A 14243-nucleotide genomic window follows, 5' to 3' on the forward strand; every position below is an offset into this window, starting at 1 on the left:
CTTGTAAGACTTGTGCACTAGACCCTTCACCAATTCAGTTGCCCTTCTCTGGACATGCTCCAGCATCTCAATGTCTTGGACTGAGGGGGTCTGAAAGTGAATGCAGCATTCAAGGCAAGGCCTCAACAGGGCTGTTGACTACAGGGCAACGCCTTTGTTAATGTTGTAAGAACAACACATAATTTCTGTTAGTGAAAGAACAGACATGATAATTATTTTTTAGTATAAAATCTATGAATATTTTTTTTTCCTAATCTCATGGTAGTCTCCATCTAAAAATACTGAAATGCTTTTATTTTCTGAACTGTAATGTATAGTATTATCTACATCAAGACCAGTACACCATAATTTTATGATTAAATACTGCAATAAAAAGATATTTAATTCCAAAAGTTGTTGTTTGGAACTTATATATTCCTGGTTTCTGGTTTTATGTGTTTTTTTTTTAATACCACTGCATTTTTCCTCTGAGAGACAATTTTTGTATCATTTAACCAAGTGATTTTCTTTTTCCCTTTTTCTATTTTTGCCTTTTCTCCCCTTTTTCCACCTTTCCCACCCTTTCTCCTCAAATTTCCCTTTCTTTTTTCCACCTTTCTCACCCTTTTTCCTCAACTTTCCTTTTCTTTTTTCCACCTTTCCCACCCTTTCTCCTCAAATTTCCCTTTCTTTTTTCCACCTTTCTCACCCTTTTTCCTCAACTTTCCTTTTCTTTTTTCCACCTTTCCCATCCTTTCTGCTCAACTTTCCCTTTCTTTTTTCCACCTTTCCCACCCTTTTTCCTCAACTTTCCCTTTCGTTTTCCCACCTTTCTTCCTTTCCCACCACCTTTTCCCTGTCCTGCTATATCCTACTCTTTCCTATTTCATTTAATATCTATATACACAATATGTTTTGGGGATATGGTATTTAATTTCCTTTCGGCCCGTCCTCTCCAACCCAGTTCTCCAATTAATAGTTTTTGTTTTCACTTTGAATTCAAGATACAGACTGTGTGCTTATGTGTGTTCTCTTCCCTGGTCTTTACATACATTCTCTTCCCTCATCTTTTTTACTGTTTTGGGTTTTACTCTGTGCTTACCTATTTTAGGTGTGCCACTGCAGCCATCTGAGTTCCTTCCAAAGACAAGCAGAGCAAGCTAATTAGTAGTTCTCATAAGTCCTTCATTCTCTACTGATACTAGGTAGGAATGGTGCACAGTCATGTTAGTGAGGCAACTAGGATCAATATAATTTGGAGGTTAACTTAAATGTGTTTCTTCCTTAAAGGTGTGTTCTTTTTTTCAATGTCAGTTATAACTACCTGAGGTTTCTTTACAATACAAACATTCAAAATATGTATCTTTGAGCTTGCCTGTTGTGGTGTATTCCCAGCCAGCAACTATTGCTCACACAGATGCTTGCTCACACACACCTCCTCCCCAGTGGGATGGGGGAGAGAATCCAAAGGGTAAAAGTGAGAAAACTCGTGGTTTGAGATAAATACAGTTTAATAAGTAAAGCAAAAGCCACATGCACAAGAAAACAAAACAAGGAATTTATTCACTACTTCCACTGACATCAGAGCTTCAGCCATCCCCGTGATGGAGCACGGCTTCATCACACACAACATTTACTTGGTAATGCAAAATAGCGTAACTCCAAATGTTTCTCCCTTCCTTCTTCTTTCCCCAGATTTATATGCTGAACATGACATCATAGGGTATGGAATATCTCTTTGGTCAGTTGGGGTCACTGTCCTGGCCATATCCCCTCTCAACAACTTGTGCACCCCCAGCCTACTTGCTGGTGGGGTGGTCTGAGAGGCAAAAAAGTCCTTGGTTCTGTGCAAGCACTGCTCAGCAATAACAGAAACATCCTGGTGTTAACAACACTGCTTTCAGCACAAATCCAAAACATCACCCCGTAGCAGATACTATGAATAAAATAAATTTTATTCCAGCTAAAATTGGCACATTGCCTTCAAAACCAAAAATAAATTGCCTTGGTCTGGAGGACCCAAGTTGTGAGGGAATAAATTTAATAGCATCCTTGACTTTACTTGATTTTACCAAAATTGCCAAAAAATACCACAGGCAGTTGACATCTGTAACTGGGGAGTACACTTACTGGAATCCAGTGTCAGCCATGTGGACCTTTGAGAGTTGAAGAAAGGATGGTCTTGTCATCCTTTCTACTATGTTGTGGGGTTTTTTTGACCATGCAGGACAATTTAGATGTCATCTAGCATAATTTGATGCTTAGATTTATTTCTACATACCTAAGTCTATATTACAGCCACCTAAAAAACTGTAGCATTTGTTGTCTAAAATAGGTTTTCCTCAGGAGGCTGATCTCATGCAATCTGGTATAAGAACAAGTCAGTTGTGTTTAGGAAACAGGTTGCTGAGTATGTCTATGTATCACCCACCAATCCAGTCTGCCTAACTGGTGGCTGACATCTTGATTTAAATGAGAAAGTTGGCCTCCAGTGTGGAGTCATGAAGCATATTATTAGCATTGTGTAGAGCAGACAGCTGAGAATTAGGACAAAGGGGAATATTGTGTAACTATACCTAAGAAAATAACATTTACAGGAGTTTCGTGAGTACAGATCCATAGTGAATTTGTATTTGTCATTATTTTTACGCAAAGAAATGTGCTGTAATAACTAAGATGATGTCAGAAAATTAGATGGTAACAGCCATTGAGACCAAGCCTGGCTGAGACTTACAGCTATGAAATTGGCCAGGAAAAAGGTTTATGAAAATGTTTGGTAATATTTAGTTTGTAATCAGATGTCTGAATTGAATTTTCTCTCAGGTGTCAAATGTGAATGATGCTGTTACAGTGAGTGTGTGAGATATGAAGGGGCCATGAGGTGTAAAAGTCCTGTACTAGTGTGAACTCATAGCTGTATGTCATTAAATATTAGCAGACATTTTCTTTATTTATTTTAATGTTTTAGTAAGGACTCCATTTGCTTTTAAAGCTAGACAACTGGTGTACAAAGATTACAGAATGGCCATAAGTCACCCAGACTTTCAGATCCCAGCTAATTCTACTGCTTCAGGATCAGAAAATTCAGATATAAGCTAAATTTGATGTTAAAATGGAGGTGAAATTTACCATACAGCTTTGCTTTAAAATGTGAAGACAACAGAAACATTTCTACAGTAAAATAATATAGTTGATGCTTATTTTCATTTGTTTATGGAATCAAAATGTCCTTAAAATAATGATAGTGTGTCATAAATGATTATCTACAAATGAAGGTGAAAACTCATGGCACAGAATATTCTCCTACTCCTAAAAAGCAAGGGAATATTTATTTATAAAAAAAAATGCTTCTCTTGGAACATCAGTTATGATTCATCTGTTCTGCTCTAGCGAGGTTATGCAATAGCCTTAATCTATCAGTAAAAAGATCATCATCAGTTTACAAATGGATAATAGTTCCCTGGCAGTCAGCTAAAGCTCTCATTCCTGGTTTCAGCATTTGGTGTACAGAGGTGTATTCAGTCTTGATAAATAAGTCTTTAGCAATTTTCTATTACATGTTTTTACCTTAACATTGAAATATTTTAGTGCAATAGTGATGCAAAAAGGGCAAAATAATGATTAATAACATTTTTATTATCATAACTATTATCTTAAGAATCCAGACTAATAGAGTATTAGACAACCTATTTTTGCCTTGATATATTGAATGATCTGAGAAAATATTGTGCATTAGCAGAAATTAAAAGAAAGTTATTTTGTGGGGACCCAGGATAACCTCTTGCTATTTGGTTTTCCTGACTTCCAAGACATTTATAATAGGCCTAAATGCAACAGCATATGACGTAGAATGTATTTTTCCACTTAGCTAATAACAGAAACATTTTCTTTCTTTGCTTTCTAAAAATGCTCTAAAGGCACTGTACTTAATATCTGCATTAATGCTTGCTGAAGTAATTAGGAACCATACAAAACATAAGATTGCTTATGCATATGTCGTGCATGAGGAGATAATTATAACTTTAAAAATATAAAAAAGCTTATAAAATTATAATTGTTTTCTGTAGGAATAGGACAAGCCCATTAAATCAATATGTGGAGAAAAAGTGTTTTGTTTCAAGAGGCTTTGAAGGCCTTTCACAGTGATAACCTTGTATTGCTGCTGTCACCAGCTATCACTGAATCTCTCATATAAATATAGAAAAGCAGAGAGAATAACAGATTTGTTTTGGAACTGCTTTGACCCCAAAGCAGTTGTGTGTTGTGTGTTTGCAGTATGTTTTTAGCATCAATGATTTTAGAACCAGAAAATCTTGACTCCTGACAGGAATTTCTGATTTTTAAAGTTTATTTATTTTCTTTTTTCTTTTTTCACAGCTGGGTTCTACCAAGTAGTCAATAGCTGAATGTGGTACATAGCACAGATATTTTTGTAATCACAATTCAGTAAAAAAGGTGAACAGCACCATATCTGTTCATTCCTCCAGTGAATATCTTGGCCTAATGAGAACTTTGATTTTGCCAGCCTGATAGTTGTAAAGCTGTTCTCCTGGACCACTTCCTGGCCACTAAAATGGCGTCTGAAATGTTCAGCAGACACACAGTCATTCTAAGACAAATCTAATGGGGAATCCTCTGCTTGTACATGCAATTCATTTCAGTTTTCCCCAATGCCCAAAGTAAAGGAACATAAAATATGTATTATCAAACTGCACACAGCTCAATGGAAACCCGTTGCATGGTATGATTTACAGAAAGGTTTTTCACATTATTCTCAGAAATTAAATGCACAAAGACATAACCAGGAGAGTGTTACCCTATGTAATTTATGTATGATCAAACACAACACTGAGCACAGCAAATTGCTTGTATTTTTATACCACATCAAAAAAGTTTTCAGTCTGGTTGATCCTTGGACAACCAAAGTTATTCAGCTAACAAACATTCTTTAAATGAGGTATTTTAATGCTAAAATCTAATAACTAAAAAGACATCAACATGTCTCGTGCATACATTTCTTTTGAGGCCACTATAAATTAGTTATACCTGAATCAACGCCTCCATCCTCTCCAAGATAATAAGTGGGGAACACTTGTTTTCAATGCAGTACTGAATATGATTTTGCTAGTCCTGAAGGCCAGGATATTGCCATCTATATAAGATAGCTAGTAAATACAAGCCAAAAGAACCAGGCTTGAAACATTTTGCTTGAAAAACACAGAATTCTAGAATTCAGGAACTGTGGCACATAAAAGCTAGAGAATGGGTATAAATTTCTCAAACTTGCAAACCCAAGGCTGTAAAATGTTTTCCCAGGTTCTGCAACACTAAAGGTCTTCAGTATGAAAGGTGAAAAATGGACATTTTCTGTAAATAATAAACCACCTCTGTAGCATGAAATTACCCAAATACCACCAATGTTGACTTTATAAGTGGAGGTCATTGCAATTTTAGTTAACATTAAGTAAAAGTGTTGCTTGACATTTTCCATTGTAATCAAACAGTGTTTAGTGTATAATTTTTTTTTGGGGGGGTCGTTTGGTTTGTCTTTCTTTTTTGTTGTTTTTTTTTGGTTTTTTTTTTGGTTTTTTTTTTGAGAGAGAGAGGTTTGAAACTGATAAAATCAGCTTTACCAATCACATGTAATAATTTGCTTTCAGCAGCACATAGAATCATAGAATCATAGAATAGTTAGGGTTGCAAAGGACCTTAAGATCATCAAGTTCCAACCCCCCTGCCATGGGCAGGGACACTTCACACTAAACCGTATCACCCAAGGATCTGTGCAACCTGGCCTTGAGCACTGCCAGGGTTGGAGCATTCACAACTTCCCTGGGCAACCCATTCCAGTGCCTCACCACACTTACAGTAAAGAACTTCTTCCTTATATCCAATCTAAACTTCCCCTGACTAAGTGTGAACCCATTCCCCTTTGTCCTATCACTACAGTCCCTAACGAAGAGTTCCTCCCCAGCATCCCTATAGGCCCCCTTCAGATACTGGAAGGCTGCTATGAGGTCTCCCCACAGCCTTCTCCAGGCTGAGCAGCCCCAACTTGCTCAGCTTATCTTCATACGGGAGGTGCTCCAGTCCCCTGATCATTGTCATGGCCCTCCTCCGGACTTGTTTCAACAGTTCCATGTCCTTTTTATGTTGAGGACACCAGAACTGTACACAATACTCCAAGTATTGTACATCTACTGATGTATATTTTATGCAAAAACCTATCCTGTTTCTGGACAAGCCTACCCTGTTAGACACCTAAAAGTTGCAGGCACTGCTGTATAGAGCAGTGAGCAATATAGTAATGTGTACCATTAATATGACATATTAAAGTGACTATAAAGAGATAATATGAACATGTAGAAGAAGCAGGGTGACAGTACTGGAGTGATTTGGATTCAGTTGACATGTACACATCAGCTTAACAGCCCATAAGCAAGAAGTTCTGTGAAAACTTTTGTGTCTATGATTCTTTATACAAGTCATGCTGGTTTGAATTTCCAGTGTAGCCACGTCAGCTTTTCTATTCCCACAATTCTCTGACTCATTCATTATTGAGTTTCTAATTTCTACAGCAATAAGTAGGAGAAGATGAGAGTGATTTTAAAATGTAACCTCATTTACTATATGTCCTGGGTTCAGCAGTAGCAGTCATGTTTTTCCTTTGTGGTAGCTGGTGCAGTGCTGTGTTTTGACTTCCAGCCTGGGAACAGTGTTGGTGAAGCTGATGTTTTCAGTTGTTGCTAAGTGATGTTTACCCTGACCAAGGACTTTCTGAGGCTCATGCTCTGCCAGGGAGGAGGGGAAGCTGTGAGGAAGCAGAGATGGGGCACCTGACCCAGGCTAGCCAGGGAGGTATTCCATACCACAGCACGTCATGGCTGGGGTGAGGGGTAACTGGGGGTTACCCGGAAGGACACGGGCTTCCGGGTGGGACTCGTTTCTTGGCCGGTGGTATTGTATTCTCTTCCCTTGTTATTTTCCCTTATCATTGTTGTCGTTGATAGTAGCGGTGGTGATCTGTGTTGTACATTGGTTGCTGGACTGTTCTTGTCTCAACCCATAGGAGTTGCACTCTTTCGATCCTCCTCCCCGTTCCTCCGGGAGCGGGGAAGGGGAGAGCCCCGGTGGGGGAGGGGGGGGGGGTGGGGGCCGGCCCTCGATTGTTGTCAGCTCGGCACCACTCACTGGGAGTGAGTGAACAAGTTGCCTGACTGGGTTTAAACCACGACACTATAAAACCTTGAACAATTGCCCGAGCAGCATGTCTCTTGGGTGCACAAAGAGGTATAGTTCTGTGACTCATTGCACTTATTCCTAAACCATATCTCAGGCTAAAATAAATATTTCAAGAAAATTTCTCTATTGTTCTTGAAACTCTAGAGGAAAAAGTCAGTCTGAGAGACGAATGAATCTGTAAGATGGTACAAGGCAGAGTCAGTGCAGATGCATAGAGAAAATTATGAAAACTAAACAAAAATATTTATTGAGTATATACAAAATGATATTTTTTTTTTCAAGTGCTCGTAACAGTTTGGAAATAGCAAATCTTGCATATGCCAGGGAGTCCAGAACAAACATTCATGCTGCTGCCCCACCAAATACTGCATGTCTACAAATCTTGAGAAATATTTTCATTAAATGTACTCTGTAATTGCTTGCCAGGCTTGTTGCAGCTGTCAGCAAGGGAGCATTAAGGTAGAATACATCTACTAGACTGAAGACTCAAAGCATCACTTGGTGTGTAAATACACCATATCAGAAACTAAATAATAGAAATTAAAAAAAAAGTTTTGAATCAGAATCATCACATTCATGGTAAATATGTTTAGCAGGGGATTGAAAATGAGCACTGATACTGGAAAATGCGTAAATCACCTGGCTTGGGAATATTTGTGTTCTATCTGAATAAGGTAAGAGAGTATAAGGTACAGGCTATTCTAACAACACAGGTGCAAAAACTGTACACAAGCCATGGAACATCTATTCTTTGAAAAATGTCATGTGAGATTGCAAGTATTACTCTGAACAGTGGGTTATGCAATATGCTTGCTTTTGGAAAAAGGTGTTGTAGGAAATAATAAGAATACCTACTATGACACAGGAAATTCTGAAGTTAAAATGACAAATTCATAGAATAGTTTGGATTGGAAATAACCTTCAAAGATCACCTAGTCCAACTCCCTGCCACGGACAGGAATATCTTTCACTAAATCAGGTTGCTCACCACCCTCATAGTAAAAAATGTACTTCTTATGTTTAATTTAAATCTGACTCTTTTAGTTTGAAATCTTGTCCTGTCAGTACAGGCCTTGGTAAAATGTCTCTCCCCATCTTTCTTATGAGCCCCTCATAAACCTCAATAAGGCTTTCCTGAATCCCAACATCCATTCTTACAACTTCAAGAACTCACTATAGCAGCTCACCTTGAAATTAATGAAGTCAACAAGCATACTGAGATATCTGAAAATCCTCTTCTCCCCATCCCTCTCCCACCCCCCCCCCCCGTAAGTGGGGCTATCATCTTGCAATTAAAAACAATGAATTTTTATGCAGCTAAGCAGACTGTCCAAATTAAAGTCTCTCCTTTATTTTAGACAAGCTAAAGACCCAATGAACAAAGTCGAGAGATGAATTTGTGGTGTTTGACCTGTCATATTTTCCTCTGAGACAAACATATTCACACACAAATGCTCACTCATACACACACAACATAATCAGATTAATCTCTTCGTCCCTTTGCTGATCACAATCATTTCAGCACTTGATGCCAATTAAGCTTGTTTTAGTCTGGTGCCTGCTACATTTCAAATGCTGCTGAATGTGTTACATAGATTTTGTTACCATTAAGCAAACTGACAGAGATTTTTGCAAGCTGTCTGTTACCTATGCCACACTCTCCTCTGTGTTGCAATTCCAGACTGCTCACACTAAGGTTATATAATTTTTTTTGTCCACTATAACCCTGAGGACCCTAACAGCAGGGTTTCTCTAACCAACAGCATGTATAATTTTCTTATTTCTGACACATTTCTTAGTAAATGTCACCGTAAATCCAGCTGATAATTTCAAAGCTATGTTAAGTAATTGTTAGTTTACTAAAATGTTTCTATTTCTTCATAGTGAAACATTAAGTCTTGCCAAATTGCAGGTTGTACAACTTTTCTTTTGGAAAAGTTATTCATTTTTGCATAATATTTCCCTTCATGTAAAATACATATGAAAACAGTTAAATATCATTATAAACGTTTAGGCAGGTTTTGACTGCTTATTTATGACTTTAAAATCCTGTCAGTGACGGAAGCAGACATTACTAACCTTAGTTCATCTGAAGCATTTCATCACATTTTAATACATATTATTCTGCATGACTTCCATTAGCTCCCTGAACATGAGGCTATGTTCAGCTAAAATAAATATATTAATAGCAATTTATATTCAGGGATTAAAACTCTTTATTAAAAAAAATAATCCTGGAAAAAAACTAAATACATTCAGAGCTGCAATGAAGTCATTGTTCTTGAGATAATTTATGTTTTGCATTAAAGCCATGATATAATTTCATTCTAAATTAACACACGTCTAAGTGTGGCCCAAAGTAAGTATGTGATCTGAATGTAGGTTTCTAGGAATACTGGGATTTTTTTAGTTAGATTTACATCACGGTAAGAAAAGTAATTGATTACTGTATTCTCCATCAGAATCCATTTTTTAACTAGGAGAACTAATGATCCAGTGAGTTGTCTTGATTTAAACAATTTCTTTCCTACACATATTCAACAGAGAAAATTTAAAGTGTGGATATTCCACAGTGAAGTTCAGGATAAATGAGGCTCTATTCTGTGCAAACTGAAGAGGAAACAGTTTCAATCTTAAGTGAAGCAAGAAGGAGAAAGGCAGAAAAAAGGTGTTATATTTTTCTTTTTATACTAAATGACAAGAACATAGGTTCTTGTTACAAAAAGACACCAAGTTTCTACAATAAGTACATTTATTTACATATATATAAACTACTTTTTCTGTAGTCGGGTAGTTATTTCAAAAATTACCGACTAGATTCTTACTTTTCTGATACTATGTGTGTGTTGCATGTTGGCAAGAAGTTTATTTATTTGTTCAAGCTATACATTTTTGAAAGGGTTTTGTTTTCCATAATTGTAGATTTTTCTTCTTTTAAATATACTCAGTATACCTCTATCTTTTCTTTAATCTAGCTCCTGGTTCTCCATTTATTTCAAAATTGTATAACTATAGTCAAATGAATAGAACTTGCTTTTTTTTGATTTCCATCTGCATGTGAAAACATTCTCAGGACTGATGAGATGTGTAGTTTCATCTTATGTCTCTATATAGACTCAAATTAAAGCCTCCTGCTTTGGGGGAAGAAATTCTGCCCAAAGATCAATTAATAGTTTTCCTTCTTTTACCTACATCTATGCCAGAGGTGACATTGTGTATGTCATTTGCACAAACAGCTGAGAAAATACAAAATAAAGTGATTAAAAGTAAATTAAGTAAACAGTCCATTGTGGACTCCTGGGCAATTACGAAACATTGGTTTTGATAGTTATATATTATGCTTGTGCATGTACTGAATTTAAAAGCCAATTATAATTTGTTCACTATTTAAATTTTACTTTGTTACTTACACATTTATTTTAAAATATGAAAATAAACATTGTTCAGCGCAAAATACTCAAATATACTTTCAAAGAAAAAAGAAAAAAAGGAAAGAAAATCCCCATGGATTTCTTGCTTTATGTATCTGTCTGATCTTTGGTCTACATGTAATTATTTGCAAACTGCTTACATTGCTGTAGACTTTATAGGAGTACCGCAGAACTCTGCTATTTCCACATGTAATCTGCCAGCAAGCAAACTAAAGAAAATATTATTGGTGGTCAGCTCTTAGAAAGCCTTAGAAAACCTTTTGGAAGTTCTTGAGGCTTCATATCACTCCTGAATGTCCTGTTTTGATTTTCCAATGCTATCTCTGGACTTAAGTGTATGACTAAGAAACTGTTAATCAGATAATAAGATTAAATTCAGTAGCTATTCTATTAAATAGGTAAAAACATTAAATCCTTTGTTTCATTTTGCAATAAATTTAAATACCAAAACAACATAAAAAACCTGAAAAGAATAAAGCTTGCCAAAAGAGGCATTTCTTTTCCAGAAATGTTTTAGTTTGGATGGTAAAATAAATCTGACCTTAATGTAGATTATCTACACTGCCTGAGCCGTCACATTCTTTCCAGAACAGACTGTCTCTATTTCTAACGCTTTTCCCCAGCACTCGTCTTTCAGAGAATCATGGGACCTTTGATGTGTGAAATTTCTGATAGGTTTAAAGTTAGAACTGTAAAAACATTGATGAAAATCTTCTGAAGTATTCATAAACAATTAATTTTATATAGACTGAGGCTCTGCTCTGTAAGAAATAGGTCACCTGAAACAGAATTAAAGAGCTGTTACAGGAGTTCAACTACAGGCTTTAAATTTCAGCTCTTCTTTAGACTTCCTTTAATGGAAATAATACATAGCAGTTTTCAGAGAATAGTTGATTTTGTGGGAAGATATATGTCTAACATCTTTGGGATAAATCATCAATTTTTTCTCTCTATTAATGATAAAGATGGCTTGTATGAGTAACTAAGGATATTTGTGTAGCTTTTTCAGAAGGCTAAACTTAGGTGAGAAGAATCCTAGCCTGTATATCTAATATCAGAAATAGATATATACCAGTTGTAAGTGAATACAGGTATATAATTCACCTAACCAATAAATCATACAGTGGTCTAGTTATTGTATAGTGATCATAATGGTTTGCATGAGAAGAAAATCTTTAACAATTCTGTAGTGTGCCTAATTATATTTTTTCTTAAATCTGTGTGATGACAAGAGTTTTAAATCTCATGGCTTCTTTGGTTTGTTCATATTCTGAACACCTATAATTAACACTGACAAGTGATCACAACTAGTATAGAACAAATCACATCTCAAATGAGTATAGTACAATACATGTAGAACAAACTGAATAACCACTAAAAATTTGGCAACTAGTAGCTTAAAGTCTTAACAAAAAAAGCTGCAAGCACTAAGACAAAACTGGAAGAGTGAATTCAGAAGTGAATTATTCACTTTGAATTTTCTGCCCATCACTCCCCACAAATAATTTCTTGACAGCATTATGGGAAAGAAGCTCAGGTCTTCAGCTTTCTTTTGGTTGTGTGTCCTCTCTCTCTCCAGTTCTGTTTCAGGGAGCTCTTAGATGCCTTTGGGGAGATGTCATTGACAGATTCTCCCTTGCCTGTGCACACCACCAGTAGCTTAGTGGGCTCCCCATACCTGCATTATATGAAATAGACTGATTAGTGATACTTCTGCTGTCATCTGCCTTTAGCTGTAGGCAGTAAAGTCTAGAGATAGAGCATAGTATTTGCTGAAAGATGAAGTGTAGTACCATGCCTGTAACAAAAGAAAGACTCACAAAGAGTCTGGAAGAAAAAGGCAAACACTGTGTCCTGAGTTCAGCAGTAGCAGTCATTTTTTCTCCTTCTTAGTCACTGGTGCCGTGCTGTGTTTTTGACTTTCAGCCTGGGAACAGCATTGATAACACTGATAGTTTTAGTTACTGCTCAAATGTTTAGTCTGACCAAGGACTTTCTGAGTCTTGTGCTCTGCCAGGGAGGAGGGGAAGCCGGGAGGAAGCAGAGACGGGACACTTGAACCAAACTAACCAAAGAGGTATTCCATACCACAGCACGTCATGCCTGGGATGTAACTGGGAGTTACCCAGAAGGGCACTCTCTTCTTGGTTGGGCTCGTTTCGGCGAGTGGTATCGTATTCTCTTCCCTTGTTATTTCTTTTATCATTATTATTATTGGTGGTAGCAGTAGCAATTTGTGTTATACCTTAGTTACTGGACTGTTCTTATCTCAACCTGTGGGAGTTACATTCTTAATAATAAATAATCATAATGATAGTAAAAGAGTAGAATGGGAAATCAGAGATTAAGAATTAATCTCTTCACTAAATATCTCAAATAATTTGAATGCAGTTTTTAGATGATCTGTCTCTTCATCTTATGTATAAATTTTGTCTGACGTTTCCTACACACTGGCATACACACTATCTGGTCAAGATGTCAAGAGGTAAGCTCAAAAGTCTTTGGTAAGGCTAGCAAGGTCTGTCTATTCTCTCCCAAACTATGAAAATTATCCTAAAGGATGAAGGCTGCACATCCATGGCAAATATACCTTAGCAGTGAGACTGTTAAGAATGCTGACTGGTAGGAACTGAATTAATTTTTCTCCCTTCAGTTTCACAAAATTGAATTTCTTTTGTTTAAATTTCAAGTCTTTGTGGTCAGAGTCTGGCTTTTCCAAATTATCATAATATGCCTGACTGTTTAATTTTACAGTCTCACAACCATTAAAGCTTGTTTTTTTCTCTGATTGAAGTAATGATTACCTATAGTTAAAATATATATGTTAACATAATGAACTCAAAATGCAACCTGAAGCTTGAACAAGAAAAGAAACAAAAAGGAATTTTATGGGTAAAGACAGATTTTTGATTTTAAAAGATATCTGTGCTTAAAACATGAGCAATTCCCTGTAAAATAACGCATGCATATTAAAGTAATTTATCCCAAATGTTAAATAACACTTGGGAGGTTGCCCTTTGCTCTTGCTAAAATAATTAAGGAAACATAGTGTGTGAGTCATCCTGCTATCTCCAAAATAGTGTCTTCTCCTTTGTATTTTTCATGTCTCATTGCAAAACACACTGTATCCTGAGCAAATTTAGTAGAGTTGAATATTACAAGGATTTTGATTAACATCATAGCAATCAAGGATCAAGACCTAGAAATGAAAATATCTTGTTTCATCCCACACAGGTATTGATCTTCTCAGGCCTGAAAAAAAGTTACAATAATGTCTGATCTCACCTTTGAAGAATTTAAGAATTTAACAGCCTTATGTTGAAAAGCATATCCTATTGGAAAGTTACCTGATTTGTTGTTTTGATCCACTGGCATTTTACCTCTTCTACAGCGAAAAAAGCCTCAAACAAACAGCAGTACATTAAAAAAAAAAAAAAAAAATACACTGCACATAAAAAAGTTCTTTCCTATGTGTTAATGTAATAGTGAATTTTGGCTCAGAAATCAGAAAGCCTGACTACAAAGATGGGGTTATTTTACATGAACATATAAAGAAAGTAATGACAGTTCCCCTTCTGCAATTGAATGCCA

This window comes from Pezoporus occidentalis, unplaced genomic scaffold (assembly GCF_034315485.1).
Source record: "Pezoporus occidentalis ecotype Australia unplaced genomic scaffold, CSIRO_AGI_Poc_V1 ctg109, whole genome shotgun sequence".
NCBI lineage: Eukaryota > Metazoa > Chordata > Aves > Psittaciformes > Psittacidae > Pezoporus > Pezoporus occidentalis.